Genomic DNA, 24097 nt, shown 5'->3' on the forward strand with positions numbered 1-24097 from the left:
CCTATTTCAAGCTAATTTTAGACCATGCTACAAATTCTATACCGTGGTCTAATTTTATAACACCCTCGTGAATTCGGGCCGTCAAATTGTCAAATCACGAAGGTTGCCGATTTGAGAACTGGCAAATGTACATAGGCCTAGATTCTCTTTTTCTTACTAAACCGCTCTCCCCTTTTTTACCCCTACCAATCCACCACCTAAATCGAAGGGGGGGGGGTGAACCATACGGTCATATTTCAGAAGTGATCGATTTTTTAAGTAACTGTTTACTTTGGAAGACATATCAATTGAAAACTTGGGGAATGTTATCTACTGTTGATGTTGACCGAGTGGCGGGGGGGGGGGGGGAGATGGAGCAACATGAACTGGATGAAGACCGGTGGAAAGAGGATAATGTGTTATAAACGTTAGAAGTCCAGCACAAGAAAAACCAAGACTACCGATCATTTTAGTGGTAAATAACAGATACACCTACACCTAATATGTGTAACTATTTTCTGGCTTTTTTCTGAGCGGAGATAATTTGTTTTTTTCAGTTTACCGTCTAAATCGTACACACAACCAAATCGCAGACGAGAGGAAAGTTTTGGGCGAGAAGGGAGAAGTGATGCTAAGGGTCTATACATGCGAAGACAGCCGGAGGAAAGAAGGTGGCGGAGAGGAGAAAGAAACAGACAGATATATGGTGACGGATGTGTGAGAGAATGGGTGAGATGGAAAATAAATATTGAATGACCGGGTCTGAGCAGAATTTGACCGTGGAATACCAATACAGAGCGAGGAGATAAAACTTTGCGGAGCTTACGCACCTGTCGCGAGAGCGTGGTATAATATAAAAGTGACAGAGGACGCAAAGAGAGAGCGAAGGAGAGTAGGAAAAAAGTATGTGTGTGTGTCTGTCTGTGTGTGTTTGTGTGGGTGTGGGAGTGTGTACGTGCATGTGTGTGTATGTGTTTGTTTGTATGAGTATGTGTGTATGTGTGTAAGCTTGTGTGATGTACAAACACACAGATGTTGTCTAATTGGACAGCAGGATGACTGCCCCTATAACCCGTAAGTCATGAGCGCATCATCCTAATCGCCACGGAGACAATGTCTTCAATCCGCCACTTTCCAGTTTATTGTGATCGCCTTTCGCTTTATGTCGATGGAGTCACTTTATATGAGTTATAGATCAGAAGCAAAGCCCTACAACCATTCAATCAATATCAGCCTCGTATTACTAAAATCCCTCTTCCTGGATGGATGATTTGACCTGATACTATTTCAAAGATGAAACAAAATTTGTTCTGCGGTGACTCTCAGTATTTGTCTAATTTTGCGATTTCTGCAATCATGTTTAGTTGTGGTTAAAATTACATTTTGATATTCTACTTTAGGCAGATGCATCTACCTTTACACTGTTAGATGCAAAATTTATTACATATCTAATAAAGCTTTTATTTGACCCCCCCTCCCTCCCTCCCCCCCCCCCCCACACACACACAACAATAATAATAATAAAAAAAAACTTAGTGAGTGTGTGATTTCACTTAATAAGTTTTAGGTGAATTTCAGCTCTTCTACAGCACTTCTATCCACAGTTTCTCTCTCAAACGCCTGAGCTGGTTTACTTTGAAGAAAAAAGGTCGAAATCTCAACTCCAATGCTACTCTTCATGCAGCCGATGATACTTGGCACTAAACGCATGTGTGGGTGGAATTTAATTCGTGAAAATTGTATATCAGACAGATGCTCCCAGACATCCTGAGACATCTTTCCGTCTGAAAGTAATTGATATGTCTAGTGATTGCAGGCAAAGATCTTAAACTTTATCTCTCTTTTTTTCGAGTGGGTACATAATAAAGTGGACCTATCAGATAAAGTGGCTTAATCAACTTAACGGCTACAGTGCCGGAGGGTTGGAGCGCCATCTGTACGGACGTCAAAATGAAGAAACTCTAGGGATCAGTATCAACTTGGAGAATACCTTCCGCCACACACATAAGAATTCGGTGTGGATATCACGATACATACAATCTAAGTTATACACATGCAAGGACGCGCACGCATGCAAACACACGCCCTCTCTCACACGCACGCACGCACACCCACACGCACGCACATTTGCACAAACTATGGTGGGGGGAAAAAAAGAGCACCCAAAACCATAGAGCTCATCATCAGCTAATTGACGACGAGGAATCCGTCCAATTTCAATTCATCGCCAGATCAAAGCCAACCCGACATCCGGCATGGCATGCTGGGATTGTTTCCAGAATCCGACTTCTGCCATTTGATCAACTTTCAGAATTCCGGCTGAGTGTAATATCGGAAATTATTTTCTCGGCCAGTCATTTCAACAACAATCTGCAACCCCCCCCCCCCAAAAAAAAAAAAAAAACAACAACAACAACAACAACAAACAAACAAACAAACAAACACACACACACACACACTTTTTCCCCCAGTAGGTCTCGAGGTGATACATTAAAGGGATTGTATAGTTTTGGTTAAGACCTAATTTCAGGTTTCTAACATTTTTTGGTGAGATAATGAGAAACCTCTAATGAAATATAAAAGAGCATGTAATTCCACGAGGAATTCAATGTTTATTTGATGAAAATTGGTTTTGAAATGGCTGAGATATCCAAAACAGAGCAATTCTAATAAGTGTGGGACCCACACTTTATTATGATTGCTTTGTTTTACTTTGTTTTTGGATGTTTCAGTCATTCCAAACCCGATATTCATCTAAACTTTGAATTCCTCTTAAAATGGTATGCTCTGTACTATTTCATAAGTGTTTTCTTGGTATCTCGCAAAAAGTTAAAAGCCCAATTCTCATCTCCACCAATACTGTACCATCCCTTTAATATCCTACCTCTTGTGTAAAATTTTGATTTTTTTTTTTTTAAATTCCAGTTTTCGGCAAGACACAGATCTGATGCATTCTAATTCATGGTGCTTGGAAGATGATCCATTGTAAAAGCAGTAAATCTGGAATGGAAAACCAACCTCAAGACAGGGGTACACAACACTATAATGCGTTAGATCACCCAGTCTCTGGGACTTTGTATGAAGTGAAATTGAACCCATTGACTCAAAAACCCGATCCCTTTCCTTTTCTTTGCATCTTTTTTTTTTGTGCGTGAGTTTTCTTTTACATCAATAAGAAAGAGTTACGTCATGATTGCCCGGATTCCGTGAAATTATTCATATCAGAAATATACGACGGTGTCAGAAAAAGAAGTAGTTGTGTAAGTAAAAATTTATTTTTTTATAACACGTTAAAAAAAAAAAGAAAATGGTTATCCTGGTAATAAACTGTTAGTCTTTTATGTTACTTCAAAATAATCAATGAGTGGATTGGTTAATGTCTATGTGAGTGTAACAAGTTCATTATTTGAACTGGATCGCATTCAATAATCCTGTTATTCTGTCGCAAATACACACACATACACACACGCACACAAATAGCCTTTCGACGAAGGCTTTCCATACATGGCTTAAATTAGTTAAGCGAAGTTTCCATGGCAACGCATGTTCAGATTGCAAACCCTGAAGCAATAGATAACACTTTCTAAGATATTGGTCTTATTCATTTGGTTGTATAAAGTGTGTATCAGACGACATAAGGAAAATAACCATGACATGTCACTCAAGAAAAGATGACGGTATTTCGATCACTACCCCCCCCCCTTTCTTTTTCTTTTTTTTTTTCTTACGTGTTCTTCTTTGGATTCTCGACGTTCTAAATGGCCCACCTTTGCTTAGCTCCCTTACAGCATGTCTCCAGTTACTCTAGAACGACATCGGAAACCGCATGTAACAGATTACAAATTGCTTCATCAAGACGGATGCGGACAGGAACGCGGGAAGGCAGCGAAAAAGCGATCGCTTCGCGCGAGATTGATGGCGCCAAATGTTGCGCCCGTGCTGCCAGTCTCCCAAGTCTACCAAATCAGACCCACTTCATTTTTTTTTCCTCTCTTAAAGATTAGCGTTTGTCTCTTACCTGTACCAGTTTCGAGGCAGATTCTCGTCTGATTGACAATTGAATGGAATTCCTCCGAAGCAGTCCTCCATTCATAACAACACACATTATTATAATTCTGTAACAAATACGATTAACTTTTCGTTTTATTGGAGTGTTACTAATAAGACGGTTCATCGAAGACTCTGGGCTTGCTTTTTTTCAAATCTAAATATATCTGTCTTGTTTCCTTTCGGTATTTTGCCTATTGGTTCCCGTTACTTTACAAAAGATTTATAATTAGCAGTGATTAGGGTTTATGTCATCTTCTGAAATACAGTATGATTCAATAGAAATCATTTGAAATGGTCAATGGTAAGCCAGGTGAAAAAGATTTCCCCTTGTCCGAATTTGAATTAACTTTTGAAATATGAGAGTCACTTTCAAGAATTAGTTGATGTTCTTTAATCATCTCTCTTTCGTAGTATAAACGGACTTTTCTTCACAGATAATGCAATTGAAAAAAAACAACAACTAATGTACCAAAATCATACTGATAAACTCCATGGCACGATATCATGATAGAGATCATTATATCATTATAAGACAGTTAAGTTTAAGAATAAGATGAAAAGGGCATTATATTTTTTCGCGTCGTTCACTCGATCTTTTTTTTTTTTTAACTTGCATTGTTTTGATGCATCACACAACGTGCAAAGCAGCATATCGTTGCCAAAGTTTCCAATCAAACCCTTATTCATCTTGTTAAAGGGACTGTACAGTACTGGTTGAGGTGGGGATTCATGTTTTGAACATTCCTAAGTGAGATAATGAGAAACTTCTTATGAAATATGAAAGAGCATGCAATTTTAAGAAGGATTCAACATTTATTTGATGAAAATTGGTTTTCAAATGGCTGAGATATCCAAAAAAGTAATAATAATAAAAGGCAACAGGCCACGCCTTTTATTAGGATTTCTTTGTTTCACCTTGTTTTTGGATATCTCAGCCATTTCAAAACCGATTTTCATCAAATAAACTTTTGATACCCATTACAATTGCATGCTCTTTGACATCTCGTAGTGTGGTTTCTGAATATCTCGCAAAACGTTAAAAGCTAAATCCTCACCTCTACCAGAACTGTACACACCCTTTAAATTGTTTAGAACCAAATGTGCCGCATTGTGACTGTACGCTCAGCGAGCTCTACCGTACTCGGCCAATTGTCGTTACTTTTTCATCGCTGGCAATTTGATGACAGAGATCCGAATCGGTCCTATGTATTCTGCCTACGCGTTGCGTGGTATTGGTGGTTGATGCGTCAGGTGATCCAATGGCTTGTTTGTGGCGTTCTACCGATTACATCGCTTTGAGCTGTATAGGAATCAAATAATGTAAATAAGAGGCATACTGAGACATTGATACACGTATCTTCAATGCAGGCACTCACTCAGGTATAGCACCTGCAAGGCGTAAATAACATCACCTTCAATCTAAAAAGAGACAGAGACACGCGACTCCGATGTGCTCTATACCATATACACGATGACAATGATATTCTCCCTTTTCCTAACTATGGCCTCTAGATACAAGACAGGCTTTAGAGAATAAAGTATAATAGGCAAGAAATCTCATTCCGCCCGTTGCTGCATTTTCTTCGACTCCATGAGGGAAGCCTACAGTTTTGTGTGTGTGTGTAGGGGGAATGGCTATTTATATGGAGAAAGTAAAATATTGAATCAAAATTACTTGTTAAAGTTTTGACTTGATCATCTGGCACTAATCTGAAGAAGAAAGCAATGAAGATGTCATATTATCTACGTGATGTTCAGGGTATAAATGACAATAACTTTTCCAGCTCAAGCTACGCCGCCTTGTTTATTGTCTGTTTGTTCGTTTGTTCACGGGGCCGTTCGTTTGTTTGTATATTTTTACAGAGGTGATGGCGAAAAATGCGAGCTGCTGAAGAGAAAACAGATTGTTACAGAAACGGGAGTTGAGTTTGTTGAGGAAAGGTGTTTGTTTGTGAGCGAGCTAGACCTCTATACCCCCTTTTTCGAGCCTTCTTCCTTTATCGATTTAGATCCATCATCGATTGAAACAAGTACTTTGCACCTCTGTGCCAGGGCACCCCGCTTGTTAATAAATGCCTCATGACCTCGGCTAGGCAGACCCTCCGCGATTACAGATCGGGACATGTGCAAAATCTGACAGTCCGTCTGGATTCCCAGACTACCAAAGTCTTTTCGCGCCTCATCTCTCTCCCTCTCCTCCTCCTCCCGTGCATCTCTCTCTCTCCATTTTCTTCTTCTTCTTCTTCTTCTTCTTCTTCTTCTTCTTCTTCTTCTTATCCTTTTCCTTCTTTTTTTTTTCTTTTTCTTTCTTCTTCTTCTTTCCCATATTATTGTTATTATCATCATCATGATTACCATTTTTGTCTTTTTTCTTCTTCTTCAGCACCAACTTCAACAGTAGCGGATCCAGGCGGGGGATCACCGGACGCCCCCTTCATTTTTGTTAAAACAAAAGAAATTAAAAGAAAAAATTGGGAGGGGTGTGCGCCCCTTTTACAGAATTCCTGGATCCACCCATTTTTAAAGTCTAAATAATTACAAAGCTCGTGTTAGAAATAAGGTCTATTTGAAAACAATTTGGTCTTAATTCATACCCCCTTCCTTTCCCCTACTGTGGACACTTAATGTTTGCGATTTGTGTAGTCATAATCATAACTTTGCTAATTACATACATGGTTTATATATTGATATGTTCTTTTTGGGGGCGAGAGGTGGCTAGCGCTTGTGTATGTGTGTGTGTGTGTGTGCGTGTGTGTGTGTGTGCGTGTGTGTGTGTGTGTGTGTGTGTGTGTGTCTGTGTCTGTGTCTGTGATTGCCTTTGCCAATTTCTTTCACTTTAGACATGACTTTATGCTTTTTGACAAAGTGAACATAGGCAAAACAAAGATACATGATATAAACCATGCTAACATAAATCATATTAAATTTGGTTACGTGACGATGTGGCAAAAGTATACACACTGCAGAAACCATGTGATCAGTCGTCCCTTCCACCACTTTCATCTCCTCCTCAGATCACCCCGTCCTTCAATCTTCATTCAATCTTCATTCAAAATGCGCCATTTCCTCGTCGAGTTAGCGTGCTGCCATTTTAAGCTGGAGTCCAGCTGGTTTCCGAGGCCTTCTCTTGATAGATATCCGTCAATCCATCACCTGTGTTTGACTACATGGGATCAAAATCGCAGCTTGTCCATGGCCCTTTTCGCGGGACGGTCATCGCACCTGTGTTGTCGATGAAGCAGGAAGGTCCCTGGTTGAAAGGGGGCTAGATGTAAAGCGTGTGCTTTGGATAAAAGTGCTGTTCCGAGAATACAGTCAGAAATCAGGCTAATGTGTCCTTACTTATTATATGTTGTGTAGCATCTAGATTTTGTTTTATCGCATCAGCCATATCTTTGATCACAGGACCCAGTTACGGGGGGAAAAAGTTCACTTTACCTCATATCTTCCACGTATTGAGAGCGAATTGTGTAATTGGTGCCTTTTGCATGATGTGCGTATCGAGTGTCATTCTTCTCGGAGGTAATCAACTTTTATGAATCGTTATTCCAATTACTGAACTCATGTCTTCTCGGTCAATATCGGTATCGGTACATGTTTTTTAAAGGCGACGAAGGGAAACAACATGACATATTGGGGTGATTTTTAGCGGCAAAACTCTATGCCATAGGTATAAATTAGAGACTAATTATATCATCACAGTCACAAGTACTTGTCTTTGTCACCTTTGTTTTTCTTTTGTTAAAAAAAAAATAGCGGATGTAAAAAAAAAAAAAAAACATGCAACAACAAACACTGTTCTCCTCGTGAGAATCGGAAACACACTAAAGAACTTTGGCGGGGGCTTTATGAAGGAATGTTAAAGTGAGAAAAAAGTTCACACATTCCACTTGCCTTTCTCGTCTTAACCTTCTTTCACGTGCGTTTGCGGCCGGAGAGGAAAGTTAATTGTGATTTCATGGAGGAAAGTTAATTTTCATGATTGTCATCGACAGTATTTCATCATATACACACGTTTGATAAAAGAAATGATAAAGACATGTAAACTTTAAAAGGGAATTGTGATTATACAAAGAAAGAAGAAGGATATTTTTCTACCTCGTCGGAATGGAGGGTTCACAAGTACCCCTGTCAGATGGGTTCAAAGGTCATTTTATACTTCATGCCAACCTCCAGGACGAAAATGGGACAATGTTGTTGGAATTTACCTCGCATCAAAGCAGTACGACTGCCTTGAGATATTGTTAAAGTCGAGAGAACGAGAAAAGTGAGATCAGGTGGGGAAAAAAATCCCGTTGCGTTAGGGGCATATCAGCCCACACGCTACTTCCCAAAAATAGCACTTTGTTTGTGCCTCGTACTAACTTTTCTCTTTCTTGTTCCTTTCTTTCTTGTTCGTTTTTTTTTTCCGAGAGGTTCATGAAGTGTGTAAGAAACCAGCGCTGATATCTCTAAACGTAGAGCAAATGATGCGACTCACGCTGATTCCGAATGTAAAGCATATATGCACACAAAGAGGGAGAAAGGGGGGAGAAGGAAGCGAGGGTGGAGAGATGCAAGGCCCGCTGTCGTTGTGCCTACGACTGACTGCCCAGAAAATTCATGCGATAGTGCAATACCCTCGGAAAATAAAATTATCAGCCATGCGAGCAAACATTCCTTTTTTTGGTCCCCCCCCCCTTTTTTTTTTTCTTTTTTACTAGATTTAAGTTTTTGTTGATATATGAGTTCTCCGTCTCTCTTTTGAAGGCGTCGCATTTTATTTGCCATTATGATTATTGCATTTGACTGAATATCATGTAAAGTCCTGTGGGCCATTGAGAATGTTTTTTTTTTTTGTTATTCTTAAATGTGTGAAAGAAGATTAGAAGAACAGAAAAGGTGGGAGCGTTTTGTTCCTCTAAAGCATCTAGCCGCTTGTTTCACGCGCTGTATATAACTTCAGTGATCTATGAAAATAAAGAACCAAATGTTTCTTTTTATATTACCATATTCACAGTTTGTATTCTATTTTTACAATCTTAAGTTACTATGGTACCCGTTTGTAATTTGATGTTTCTTGTTACACAAAAGAATTGTATATGCTATCATTGCGTCAATACACGAGTTACAGAGATATATACATTATAGCAAGTCAGTGTGATGCACATTATCACCGTCATCATAATCATACACACGCTTCCATTTACCGATCACAACAAAAGGTGAATTCAATAAATAACTTCTATTTGCATTTCAGGAACACATACCCCTATGAAGAATTGTTAAGGAGAATGACAAATATGATATGAAAGCTCTTTTGTCAACGGATATAATCCATATCAAGAAATTTATACGATTGACATATAATATGTACAGTTGGGGCATCTTTTCTTTTATTCAAAAAGTATAAGTCATAATACCCTTTACACAACTATTCAATTATTATCAAACAACAATAAGTATTTTGTTTTAGTTAGTTTTGTTTTTGGAAGTAAGTCAGTCAGAGGATAAAACACAGTAGGTTTTTATAAAGAGCATTGTTAATGCTTCTCTGTCATTTTTTCTTTCACCGCTGCATTTTTTATCATGGTGATGTTCAATGTTTTCATAATATAAAAACTATATTATATTACACACGTCATTTTGCCCTCGGGTATTTTCCCAATCCATGGTCTTCTAACAACTGGACCGCAAATATGACGACATTTGTTGAAAAAAAAAAACACCTGCATGCATTACCCGTATTTTGGTTCATGGTTCCTGCAAAACATTATTGAAGTCTGTAGATTAGTAAACCAGAATAGAAAGCTATAGGCCTATTCAAAAAGGCCAAGAATCTTTAGGATTTTACACACCAAAGCGAGTGTGTGATGTGTGCATAGGCACGATCATGGGGATCTGTTACTGAAAATACCGAGCGCGAATGTATCGGTTGCCATGGTCACGTGATTCCTTCATCAGCAAGCCTCGGTTCAATTTGCTAATGGGCTATCAAGGAATTGTCCCTATGAGTGCTTTATTGCAAACTCGGCATGTTCAAAGTACCTGCTCCAGCTCCGTATGGAGGTAGTTCAAAAATTTAGACTTTCATTCCAGCACTCCGTCATGCTCAACTGTTCGATTGCACTCTCCCATCCTATGCACTTTTGCCTTGGCAATGATTAACGGCCATCTCGCCTGGAAGGGTATTGCGCGCGTTCCATTTTGCGGGAGATTTATCGCAACTGTCTTCACATTCATGCATGAATGTATTTCAAATACGTAACTGATTGTGCGACGCATGTCAGAGTTTGTGGTTTTGTTGGGCACGCACCGATGATGATGTATAGATATGCAGGAGCAATTTGTGTCCTATGTTTTATCTTCAAGATGTAAAACATATTCCTTTGCTAATCGCGACTCGTTCCCTCGGGTCCTGGGAAAAAAAAGATAGGTCATATGATCATATACCTGTACACCTTCCCTAACCTTAACACTCCGTTTTCCTCCGACCTATAGATCATGAGTTTAACCATAACCCGTATCTTCATCCCTTGTTACTGTCACCGGTGGCGATGTTGCAGAGCTCCGTTAAAGGGATGACAGAGTTTCGGTTTTGATGGGGCTTCAGGTTTCCAACTATTCTACGGCATAATAAAACAAAACTCTTATGAAATATAAAGAATATACAATTCTAAGAGGAATTCAAAGTTTATAGTATCATGAAAATTGGCTTTGGAATGGCTGAAATATCCAAAAACAGAGAGGTCCTGATAAAAGGTAAATAAAAGATAAAAACAGTTTGTTAAGACCACTTTGTTTTACTGTGTTTTTGGATATCTCAGCCATTTAAAAACCGATTTTCATCGAATAAACTTTAAATTCCTCTTAGAATATTGGATGCTCTTTCATTTCATAAGTGGTTTCTAATCATCTCGAAAAAAAAAAGAGTTAAAATCTGAATCCTCATCTCAACCAAAACTATATCGTCCCTTTAACAATCCGGGCACTCACAAGGATCGGTATGACTTGATGAAGGAAGTATCTTTTAGAAGGGGGTGGCATGGAGTGGGCGTGGTCATATCCACGTGACAGATCAATCCTGTCAGTTCTGTCTGTTTGATGAATATGATCTCAGAATGGTGATATCTGCATGGTAGCTTCTCAAGAGGAATTGCGGGTGAAGGCATCGAGGACTTTTGTCTTTTTGGAGGACTCCTGTCAACTGCCTGGCAAACATCAAAATCTCGCAGGTGTGCTGAATAAAACATCAGCATAGTATATCTTTTCGATGGATTTAAGTGTGTTGTCGTTGTAGCTGTTGTAGTGGCAGATATTTTATTAATTGGAATATTCTGATCTTTCATGCAAGGACCATTTGAATCATTTAATGAATTTCTCCTCTGGTGGGGTTTCCAATATTCAAACCTTTTAGCACCAGATTTATGCCACGAGAGTACCAGGAGTTATGATCAAAGCAAATCTCCATCCAACAATGGAAAGCTAACCGTGCATTTATTCCTAAAGAAAATTTTGAATTATTTCTAACGATGCGAGTATGACAAATTAAAATGTCCAGATGAGTGAGGAGTTGTTGCGATGTTGCGATGTTGTTGTTGTTGTTGTTCTTCTTCTTCTTCTTCTTCTTCTTCTTCTTCTTCTTCTTCTTCTATTTCATGTTCTTTTTCTTTTTCTTGCAACAGTCGATGATGGCAACCATTCAAAACAAGAACAACTAAAGAGGGAAAGATGTTATCTGTGATAACTTTATGAAAAATTTTCTTCAAACTCAAAAGACTTCAGAACAGAAATGGAAGAGAAGTAGGGGGCGGGGAAGGTATAGGTTAGGAGTGATAGGTTGGGCCAGACTGGGTAAATCGGCTAATGCCGCAGAGGTAACACAAGACGTGTAAGCTTCAAATCTCAAGTATGAAAGTACATAACGCTACATCTCCCCTCCTCCTCCTCCTTCTTCTCTATCGCTGCGATATTTGTGTAAGGCGGAAAACAGGAGTCTGCTGTCACTTGTGTGAGGTCACGCTGCATACACACGAGAGGGCACGCGCTGCATATCATGGTGTGGGACCAAGGGTGGAATAATACACACATAGTCGCAGTGACCCGTCAAAAACAACACGCTTGAAGTGGTAACACGATAACCGGACTCTTAAAGATTTGCTCATATTTTTGGCAGCTTACAGTTACAACTTGATGTGAGCTAGGCGAGGCATGGTAGAAAGGTATCGTGCCCCCATGGGAAGTGGAAAACAAGAGTGTACAAGTAGAAAAATACCCCGCCTGGCACATTATCGATAAACATGTATGAAGAGCGATGGAGGAGGGGTTTGGGATTTTAGGGGGAAGACGGGAGAATTACTTCCTCTTTTTTCCGTGTAGAAATCATTGCGATCAACAACAAAAAGCCATATAGTAAGACGATAGGGAGTTAGCACTTAGGGCGGTTTAATGAGAAATTTTTGACAGGCGAATGGATTCGGAGTGAGGTACTAAAGTATATTACTAATGGAGAGAGTAATATCAGGAAAAAAGAAAGGAAAGAGAAAGCAACCTGAGAGATGAAAATAAGATTATGGCATAGTAGACTGGCATACAGGCAATGCTCGAAAAATAAAAATATGAAAAAGCAGGTGAAACTGCATAATGGTATCAGTTGGAGAATATATAACGGTATCTTTATATCACAATGTCTGGTTAATAAGAATAAAGAAAGAAGAATGAAAATGATTTTTTTTTTCATGTATAGATAAGAGATGTGAGGATTTCACTGATTTTTCTTTTTTGACAGACATCAATAAATTTGATTGAGCATTCAAAACGATGCCATACAATTATACTATACTATGAATAACGTCATATAAAAGTTTTTGTAGAGATTTCACGAATCATTAAGAAGAACATTAACCCGTCAAATTCCAGGAACCGCATGTTTATGACGAGGTGCTGCATTCTTTTTTTAATCATAATTTTTGCTTTTTCTCTTGTCAGTGTATATCACATGGCAGAGTAGATATCCTCTGTTATCTGAACTCTTGAAATATGATATTATTTTCGTCTGTTGCAGTTTTTTAAGTCTCTTGTATAGTTCTCATGTATCGTTTGATCTATATGATTCTGAAAGTTTATAGGTACTGTTTCTCTTTGGAATGAACAAATATTTGCACGATTCCTGATTGGTTTTATGTACATCGTATTAATGCAACCACTATACATACAATATATTCATTCTCGGAGGCGCCCAGTCAAGGAGAACAGGATGATATTTTCTTTGGAGAAATAAATTCCCTATGACTTGACAAGTTAAATTTCACGGAAGGAGTCCATCTTCATTTGAGTTAGAAAGATGTACATAGTTTGTGTTGAAAATTTGATTTTTCTTTCGAAAAGTAAAAAGTGAGTAAAAAAGAGAAAGAGATGGCTAAATATCAAGCAACAAAAAATAACATCTTAAAAGCATCATTTGGAGCACCAGGAAATATTATCTCACGAAATTGTACTTGAACTCTTTGTATTGCTTTGCGACATTTTGAGTTTCATTTGAAATAGATGCTACACAATTTTCAAGGCAATACTCTTGCCAATTATGAAATTGTTAAATGTATTTGAATTCAAATTGGTAACTGTTTTGAAACGCCTTTCTCCCAGTTATGACACCCAAAGAATGGGTGCAAACGCGACATGTGAACCTTACCAGTGGGAAAATCTACTGTGACATCGCAACTCAAGAATCACACGATCCACAGAAAGTCAACAAAGAAGATATACCCGGGGTCGGACACGGGAGCAAGCAAAAAGAATAAAAATATCGGAAGAAATGTTGATGTCAAGCAGGTATAATGGGGTGGCGATATGAGGAAGAACAATTGGATGAGGATAAAAAAAAAAGTGGCGGGGTGAAATATGAAATTGTTTTCAGGCGCATCAATCAAGCACTTACTGAGTAGTGGAAGGATTAGCGAGGTTTCCTCCAGACAGTTTAGTTGTCATAACAGAGAAGTATTTATTCGCTCACTCGTGGGTTGCTTGGAGTTGGGCGGGTGTGTCGTCTTGCACGTAGACGCACACTGTGCATGCTGTACTGGTGTGATAAAATCTTTAAACTGTGTCATCACTGCTCTATTCCTCTCTCTCTCTCGTTCCACCATCTCCACCTTTCACCACTTGCTCACAATCTTTATTTTCATAAAAAACTCTTCAAATATGACAGCGTTCGTGAAAGGTGACAATATGCTGGGAAAGTGAAAGTTCACCCTTGTTTTCGAGTTCAAGAGTCTCGCTTGTCTTTGGCCATCAATATCCATTAGCCTACATTCTCCCGCATGGATATCGTGACCGATGCGACGTCATAATATGAAGCGATGTGTATTCCAACCATCTAAAGGTTTCTCAAGGTAACAAACCTGATTCACACGACCGTCCTCCAAGTAATGAACAAAATCCTGAATGGGCATCAGTGCACATAGGCCTATACTTGTTAGTTTATGTCATTTTCATTCGGTCAAAGTGTACTATACGGTTACGGTTTATATATTTTGTGTCATTCTATGCGATCGTTTCCACTTGAATCATTCTCCACAAAATACGTATGTATATCATGAAGGTGCCTTGACCAAGTACAAATCATTCATAAGAAATCTTCAATGCACGCTAAACTCCCACTACGACAACAGCTAGCACTTCGATTTGTAAAGTTGTACAAAGTTTCTTTTGCAATCGCATCATCATCTTCTGGTGATTCGGAAAGTTGTCAACGTTTGCCTTTTTAGTCAAACTGTTTCGTTTCTAGTAGCTAGCTGTGGGAAGACCAATAATTAAAGGAGCGGAAAAGTAGAAGTAGGCCTACATACCAATCATCTTTTTAAGCCGTCTGAGAACTTATGACCAATGTCATGATCGATATTCAAACTATTATTCCAGGTGGATATGGGAACGTAAAAGTTTGTCACTTCATTCAAATTAAAGAATTCTTGACTGCCTCGAGTTCTTGATTTATTGTAACCGATTGAGAAGTTGCCCGACGACGTAAACATTATTATGTCATAATTGTGATAGAAATCTCGTCGTGCCATTTGGAAAGTAGAAGCATTAAAGCTTTTTTTAAGGTTGACCAAAACTATCAAAGAAAAGTCAGAACCTTTTTGGAAAGTATCGACCACTTTATAGGGCAAGTACACAACTTTAGTACTTAGTGTCACTTTTGGCAGAAAGAGTGAAAATTGTCTCAGTTTGTTACACGATAATCTGTTTTTAAAAAAAAAAAGGTTACCCAACGCAGAGTAATGACGTTAGCTTGTGGGCGTGTTTGTGCATCTATGGTGTCTCTATAAAGTCTAAAACTGGAGCTATGAACAAAAGTTGTTTACATTGATCGTAAATTCCTCCGAGAGACTGGAAATCGACTTACTGCGATCAATGTGTCAAAATATAAATGAGCATTAACCAATACAAAATGGTTTAGTTAGATGTTGATACTTGTTTATAAAACATTTAACCAGTGCAAAATGGTTTAGATAGATGTTGATACATGGTTATGAAACAATTAACCTATACCAAATGGTTAGGTTAGATCTTGATATTTGTTATTGATTCATATATTGACAGCGGAGTTTGCAAAATGTTGTCGATTTTACTGCTTTCCACCCGTTAGAACATTCATGCACAGGTAAGACAAGAAAGTTCTACGTCTTATTCTAAATCAAGCTGTACCACGTCAAAGAGTGTTCTTTAAGTTTTTTTTTTTCAGTCTAAAAAGGTCTTCACACCATTTAGCTATAGGTGTTACTTCCTTGCAAAATCACATACAAATAAGATCTGATACAATGCTATCAAATTACGACATTTAATCGCCAAAGACATCTGTAGAACGTAAAAAAGAAGGAAAATAAGAAAAAGTGAAAGAGACAAGAGTGTTAAAGACATGCCTCTCAAAAAAAAAAAAATGTCACACTGTTACTTTGCATAGAGTTTTACATATCATACAATGAATCCGGAAAACGTAGGTCCTACACACAGAAAAGAAATGTTACGCGGCATTTTACACAAAACCTCAGTTGCTAAGTAAATGCACAGATCCTTGTTAACTTGCAAATTGCGATTCTACAAATCATTTGCGAGTCACTGAAGATTCTGTACCCCCCCCCCCCCTCGCAGCTATCCTTTCTGACATTTAGGAAGATACGGGCGCAAATAACCATGAAAGGCTAGTTTGATGAAAAGAAACGAAACGGTGAGATACATCAAAAGCTGATCCACAAAATTGGAAATGGTTTGATAATGACTCCGCTATGATTAATACGTTTTCGGTGACCTTTTCATAATCGTGCATTATTTTTTGTAAACGTATAGTCAGCTAAAATTACGATAATATCCATAATTTCAAGACAACATATACAAACAAACATTCACACACAAACAAACATGTATATGCCATGTGACGTATATTACTTCTCAACATTCATTATTGCTATGATATTCATTATCATAAGTATTATGATTACCATTTTAATCAACGTCTACATCATCACGTCATTCTCTAAGCGATTTTTCCACTAAAATGGAGCTGTCCTTGTGACCAAACAAAGACCTCAACAAGCTCGCTACATCAACTCTCTGCAATAGACAATGTAGCAAGGGTCACTTATACGAGGCAGTATAATACCGATTGATGAACCATTTAGTGTTCCGTTTTATCCACTTTGTAAATGGGCTGATTCATTCCGCTACATTGCATTATTCAAAAAGCAGTGACCTCCGATTAGATAGCTTGGCAGCCTCCAGCGTGAATAATCTTGTCAAGGCGTAAGCCAATATCCTAGTGTGGAAAAGATAGATCACAAATTCATCCGCAGCCACGTCGCATATTACATTTGAATAAGACACAAAAAGAAAATCGACGTGGTTAAGTCTTCATGCCGTCATTGGCAAAGGCAATTCAATTCAAATTGAATTTCTTTCTTTTTTTTTTTCGACAAGATATAACGTACACTTCACTCTTTATCGTAACAAAAGAATAATGAAGGCTCTGGACTGCAAAATAAACAGATTAAACAATATGTAGTGTACAAAGAAAACAGGAGTGACCCACTGAAAGACAAAGCTTGTGTGGGCTTCTCTGAAAATCAAACAAACAAACAAAGAAATATAAAATCTGCACCGTTCTTATATTCGTCTTTGATCTGATATATATATATATATATATATATATATATATATATATATATATATATATACATATATATATATATATATATGTGTGTGTGTGTGTGTGTGTGTGTGTGTGTGTATGTGTGTGTGCATATAGTTTTAGTTCTGGTAGACGGCACTACAGCAATGGAAATGTATACACAAAAATCCAACAAATCACAGAAAATTAACATATACCAGCTGTATACATTGGATTTTATCATTTTTTATAAGTTATGGTCTTATACTCTTGTTTAGCGCAACATTAATTTATGTCATTTACGTTTTTACCTTGTTTGACCGAGATCTCTTCAATCACGAATACAAAGGTTCCTGATTCCTGATTTTGTATATTTTTATGTTAAAATGTATAATTATACATGTGAAAGGTCCCACATAACGTTTTAGCCATGCACGTATACAGTCAATGTACTTTGCTGTAAAACGTCATAATTGTAACCGCTAGAACTGAGATTTGATTGCTATAATATGAGCAACAAGATCGAAGACCTTCTTCTTCTTTGCTGTTGTTGTTTTTGTTTTGTTATCTTCTTTTTTACCAATGACATACATTGAAAAGTTTACACTGAGAGGGTTTCATGGATTGGTGTACGTATAATGTGGCATTGACAGGCATGCATCAGCCTTTGGGTTGATAAATGAAATTGAAATGGAGACCGCGAGCATTAGAAGACATTGACTACATTACACTTTATTTCCTTCTAGTTTCAACAGTTCGGAATCAAATAAAATTTGTGAATTGATGGGGCTTACACCATTTGATCGTAAATGAGATTGAATTGACGTTTAACGGATGTCAACAACGACTCCGACGTCAATAAGTATAGATTCACTTAGTACGTGTATCATGGCGCCCCCTTACACCAGCCTAACAAAAGCATGTGGGCAGAGATGAAGACGCAAACATGCAAACATAACAGAGCAATGTGCCAGCAATCAAACTACAGATTAATTTGAGAGATAATTATGTTGTTATTACAAGAGGGAGCTTCCGGGAGACTGGACGCGCACTCTGGAGGAGAAAATAATAAATACATAAACATGAAGACCGTTGCTATATGAGCAGTATTTTCTTTCCATTCTCACATGTCCACATTATGGCAATGTTTATTTCAGTTGCTTACTCTGAAGTTTATCAGTATTAAGTTTGCTCTTTTGTGGAATATAGGTTTTTACTTGGAAATTTGGCAGAAATGCGTATAGTAACTTCCATCCAAAGGTAGCAGTTGGTTTGCACAAGTTATGACGCCCTAAGGGAACATTTTAGTATGTATTCCTCATCAGGGCTGGGTCATGCTGTTGACAGAAAATTTTACTAATATGTACTGGACTGATTTTTGCCTTCTCTCCGGAGTAGGAGGAGGAGGAGGGGGGGGGGGGATAGACAAGGTGAAGATAGTACAGTACGGCGCAGTCACCTATGGCCAGCGAAGCCCGTCGGCGGCCGAGTGACACTAATCGATCCCCGCTGCTTGAATCACTACCCGATACTAGAATACGGTCACGGTGAAGCATGTTTATTTCTCAAACTTCGTGCCACAGACCTGATTCCTGTCTTTAATCATGCAAACTCATGCATCGTAAAGCATGTTTATATTCTGAAAATTCGTGCCATGAACCTTCTTTTTATCCGGTTTAATGTTGCAAACTTGTGCATCATGAAGACAACCCTGGCGAAATAGTGTAAATCAAACAGAGAAGTGAATGTACCTGTGCTGCCTAACAAAATAAATTTATAGATTATACAGCCATGTACAATGAGTGTTTAAAGTGTTGTATTATGCTCTCACGAAGAAGTCATACCAATAGAACATAAGGATACACATTAACAATAATGTCATTGCCTGCCAAATCTCCTATTCGCCTGTATAATTTGCATTCCATGACTTGCCCTCTTATAGACATGCATTTGAGATAAATACTGTATCAACTTATTCTAGACTGTAATAACATAATCTGCATTCAATTAATTTCCCTCGTATAGACATGCATTTGAGATAAATACTGTATCAACGTATTCTAGACTGTAATAACATAATCAGTTTGTCGGGGGGGGGGGGGGGGTGACCGGGTGTGTGAGACGATGTTTGTGGGAGTGGACGGGGGTTGCAGCCCCGACCCGTATCCCCGGCTCCCTTAGTTCCGCGGCCCCTGATAATGCTGTCTTTGAAACAAACAAGTTTATATGCATTATAACTGGCAAATTGATTGATATTTACATTGTCCCATACAAAAAGAAAACCAACAACAACAACAATGGAAGACTTTTGTAACACTTCAGTTTCCATACAGTTTGACTGTAATCGACATCAATATTATTTCATGAAGTCACATGAAAATTCAAAATACGACTAACTCTGCCTTTCATTGATAAGACTATGATGGAAAATATGTTGTTCTTTATGTTGCACTTTATAATTTTTCTTCAATATTCATTTCTAACATGGGGAGAGTTTTCATCTAATGAATAACACGACGCAGTATTGCACGAATACGTAGCATAACTAAGAAATTATAGATGCATTGTTGCAACATAATGACCAAATTGATGCCCTTTCACCACCCCCTTCCTCCGGCAAGCAACGATGAATCCGTTGCATTAATAAATGAGACAGTCAATATAACCTCTGCTTGGAGAAAGTTTGCCTATGGGGCAATATTAATAATCAGCAGTGTTATTGATAACGATTTTGTGTTCACTTCTCTTCTGCGTTAGAACGTGCCCCCAGGATGTACCGCAATATGGTCATTCAAAAACGACAGGTGTTTAAAGCGTTGGAAAATAAAGCCAGCAACAAGAATCTTACTATGATTGTGTACATAGCTTCTGTACAGGTGAACGATGAACAATAGCGACGCATGGTAAGGATAAACAAGACGCACCTCACTGAAGAAAAAAACCCAAGTGTCACCGTAGAATAACCCTTGATGTAATTAGATTCTATTTATAAATATTTGTGTGGTTGGTTTCGTATTTGTTTTCACAGTAGTGCATGCTTATTTGGGCCAAGATGATACGTTTTTTGGGTTTTTTAATTCGTAAGAAAAATATGTGTTTTGGTTTTTTTTTGCAGCATGTGCTAAAAAATATATCTGATTAAAACAGAAGGTTGTTGCCATAATGCTGCAGTTGCGGACCCTGGATTGGATGCTGATATTTGTAGTCAATTCCTGATGATGGTTGTAGACGTCGGTGTCATTATGATGCTCCAGCGACAAAATGTAGAAATTATAGATATTATTTCTGCCACATTTCATCAAATTCATTGCCAAATGACTCGAAATTTTCAAAATATTGAACTTTAGACTCACTCTGTCAGTGCAGCGTCATCGAGTATGGCAAATCGAATATAATTTCAAAATAATGATAATACTTATAGTAATTACAAAAATGATGATAATAATGCCAATAATGATAATAACAATAATACCAATAATAATAATAAATATTATTATTATCATTATCATTATCATCATTATTATTATTATTATTATTATTATCATTATCATTATTATCATTATTATCATCATTTTTGTAATTATTATAAGTATTATCATTATTTTGAAATTATATTCGATTTGCCATACTATTATTATTATATTGTTATCATCATTTTCTTCATTATCTTTAATCTTGTGTAGCTTCTTAAGTATTGCTACTGCATTCCAGAGAGCACTGCCATTATCCATCAAGAATAGTCAGGTACCCGTGCTTAACGCCTGGGTCAAGAGAGAAATCATGGGTAAAACCGTCTCGTCCAAGGACACAAGCACTGGGTAGGACTCGAACTCGGGACCTCCGTTTCAAAGTCGAGAGTCTTAACCACTGAACCACAGTGCTCCTGAACAATGGCTAAGCCCCTTTAACTCGTCGTGCTCATAGCGCGAATTAACTACTGATCGCTTGAAAAAGATACGATTGAATCCATTACCATTCATTACGTCATTGTGAGAAGCCGTTCAGATCTGCTGGGAAATGAACATCGTATAGGCATCTCGAATTTTTCTCTGTTGAATTTGTCATGCATTAACTCTTCTTAGCTTATAATATCTAGTCAGTAATGGGCCTATGGGAATTTTCAGATCGTTCATAACGTACAGCTGATATAACTTATTTAGATACACAGAAACGTTCGAAAGTATTAGGAAAGTGAAAACAAGCAGTCCTGGCATTCTAACTTTTCAATGTTAACCAGCTCCTTAACCCTCTGTGTTTCACATTAAATTCCTATCCATATGTGTGAGAAACGTGTGTACATTTGCCTCATTGGTACAGAAAGCGTTCATGGATTCATGGACCTACAACGTAGGTCCATGATGGATTCTACACAACACCCACCAGTTTAGTCTTGTTGACATCTTGTCATGATACAGACAATTCAGATGTTACACCCAATCATAGGAAGAAATTAATCGACAGCACAAGGGTTAAGGGAGAAGGACTCAGGTCCAGGGCACCGGGTAATGGGAAAATGATTTCCTTACGTGGGAACCAGGAAAACACCAATGTACACAATCGAATCAGGCTTGGTCATGCACGCAATCACAGACTGCTACAGAACACAGTTTCCTTCATCCATTACTTGGCCGTTTACATAAAAAAAAAGAATGAAATGAATGGGGTAATACTGCGATTTATTGGCGTACGTGTATGTCTTACCTTTCGCTCGATTTGAGACAGCCGCTGGGGACAGGGTTTTGTTGTTATCCATTCACGAGTAGACACATACATAAGTTTACACAAATCACGGATAATTAATTGCTGTTTTCCTTTCTCGCGTCGTTTAGGTTTGGTTCAATACTCTCCCATGGCCCTGGTGAGCTATTATGACGACGCTTTTGTGCCAACACAGCCGTTGCTAAAACGCTGGGACGTTGACTATTTCTCTACAACTTCCTAAGGACATCGCCTGTCCGTGTATTATGTACTGCGCAGACATAATACTAACATCGAAATAGTCGGTTAGCCAGTGACGACTTTTCACAATGAGTGAAATGTGAAATTCGAAATCATATGCACTACACGGGTATACACAAAGACGTCGATGGTCTCAAATAAGGCAGTACTGGTTCCGATCAGAAGTTCCACATACAGAAAGAAGAGAACACAAGCACGAAATACCTCTTTTTATATGACTCGGGTGAGTCCATGCGGTTTTAAGCATATCCGCATCGAAGGAGAAGGAGAAGTTGTCACTTATACCATCAAACGAAAATGAAACATGTCAAAGAAAATAAACTCAGTTGCCGTAAGTATTGCCTCACAGGACGCCGTAAGATCCTGTGTAGGATCCAGACCACAAGGTAAGCACCTATGAGAATAAGGGTTACGGTATAGCTACAGGACAACGTTGAAACAAAGACGTGACGCTAGCGGTAATAATCAACGATGAAGTCAGAGTGTCACATCTCTTTGCAATGAGAAAAAGGAAAAGAAGGGAACTTCCCGACTTACGTTTCCCTGTGGTTGTCTGAACATGACTGCACGCGTGTTCTGTCGTTTCACACGTGCCGATCGCCAGGACACGAAGCACAGTTTCCCCCGATGGGTCGATCTGGGTGAGACGCACGTTCGCAGATTATTTTTGCCACTCTTTTTTTTTCCTTTCGACACCGTCCGCCAGCAAGCTGGGAGATCATTGTTTTGGTCACGACTCTCGCTCCGCCCAGACGAACACTCCACGGTGATTCTGGGTGAATTCCGCTCGACCACTTCATCATTAGGATATCGTCCATCCAGAAACGCAGTGCGATGCGATTAACATGCGACCCATTAACTTGAGACCTATCGCATCTCACTTTAAACACACGCACACATACAGATCCCCAACGCATAAACACATACACACAGTCAAACATAGAAGGGCAGAAGTAAAAGGACGTAGGTACCTTTTTGTTGTTTTCTCTACTACCCAGAGGGAAATGGGATTTGATCTCGTTTTAGAGCAATCCTAAAATAATGAGCCGCTATAGGTTTGTGCACGCACAACATTTACATGATTATGGACTCATTGGCACGCGTATTTTGTACACTGCACTCAGGAACAACAAACACACATATACGATTTCATGTTCGAGCGAAGAGGAAAATGAATTCAACACATGCAGGTATGTATAATGTTTATTTTGTGAAATCAAAATGCAAATAAAAAAACCCCAACATTTACAGAAATGCTCACAATAAACTGACATAATACACATAGTGTACGCAGTCCTATTTATGTCATTGCTCGCTCCCTCTCCCACACCCTCTCTTGTATTCCCCTCACTTTTTTCTTTCTTTCTCACTGTATTCTTCAAGTCACTTTTTTTTTCTTCAAAATATCTCTTTTCTATTCATCACAGGCTCATGCAATTCAAAACATCGAACAAAGGACGCTACAAGTTTCTCGTGCGTAATAATTGGTACGATCTATCTCACCCACGGACAGAAAGGGAATGAACGGATTTTTATTCTGCTTAATTTGTTCTGGAATGCATTTAACAGACTAGGTTATATTTGCGTGGATACTATCGTTTTGACAAGAATTGGACATCGTCACCCTGTGGATAAACAAACCGATGACTGAGTGGTTGTTTGGCAGATTTCGTTTGAAAAGTACTGATTCACATCTGTACTACTGGTGTACAGTCAAGATTTTTGCATTTAAATTGTTGCTCATGCATGATAACATTATAATACACCATGAATACACAAATGCTAAGGATTATAGTTCACAGGCATTCGCTCCTCGCACAAGTGGGGCAAGCTCACTTGTTGTCAGGAAAATTGATGTACAGGTGTGTACGATATTTCAGAAAAAATTGTCAGTAGATCAAAATATTATTATGTTCATTTTGTTGTCCCTTCTTAAATCATGCTAATCTATCTTCGGCTGTATAGTGC

The sequence above is a fragment of the Diadema setosum genome, chromosome 18 (genome assembly GCF_964275005.1).
Source record: "Diadema setosum chromosome 18, eeDiaSeto1, whole genome shotgun sequence".
Classification (NCBI taxonomy): Eukaryota; Metazoa; Echinodermata; class Echinoidea; order Diadematoida; family Diadematidae; genus Diadema; species Diadema setosum.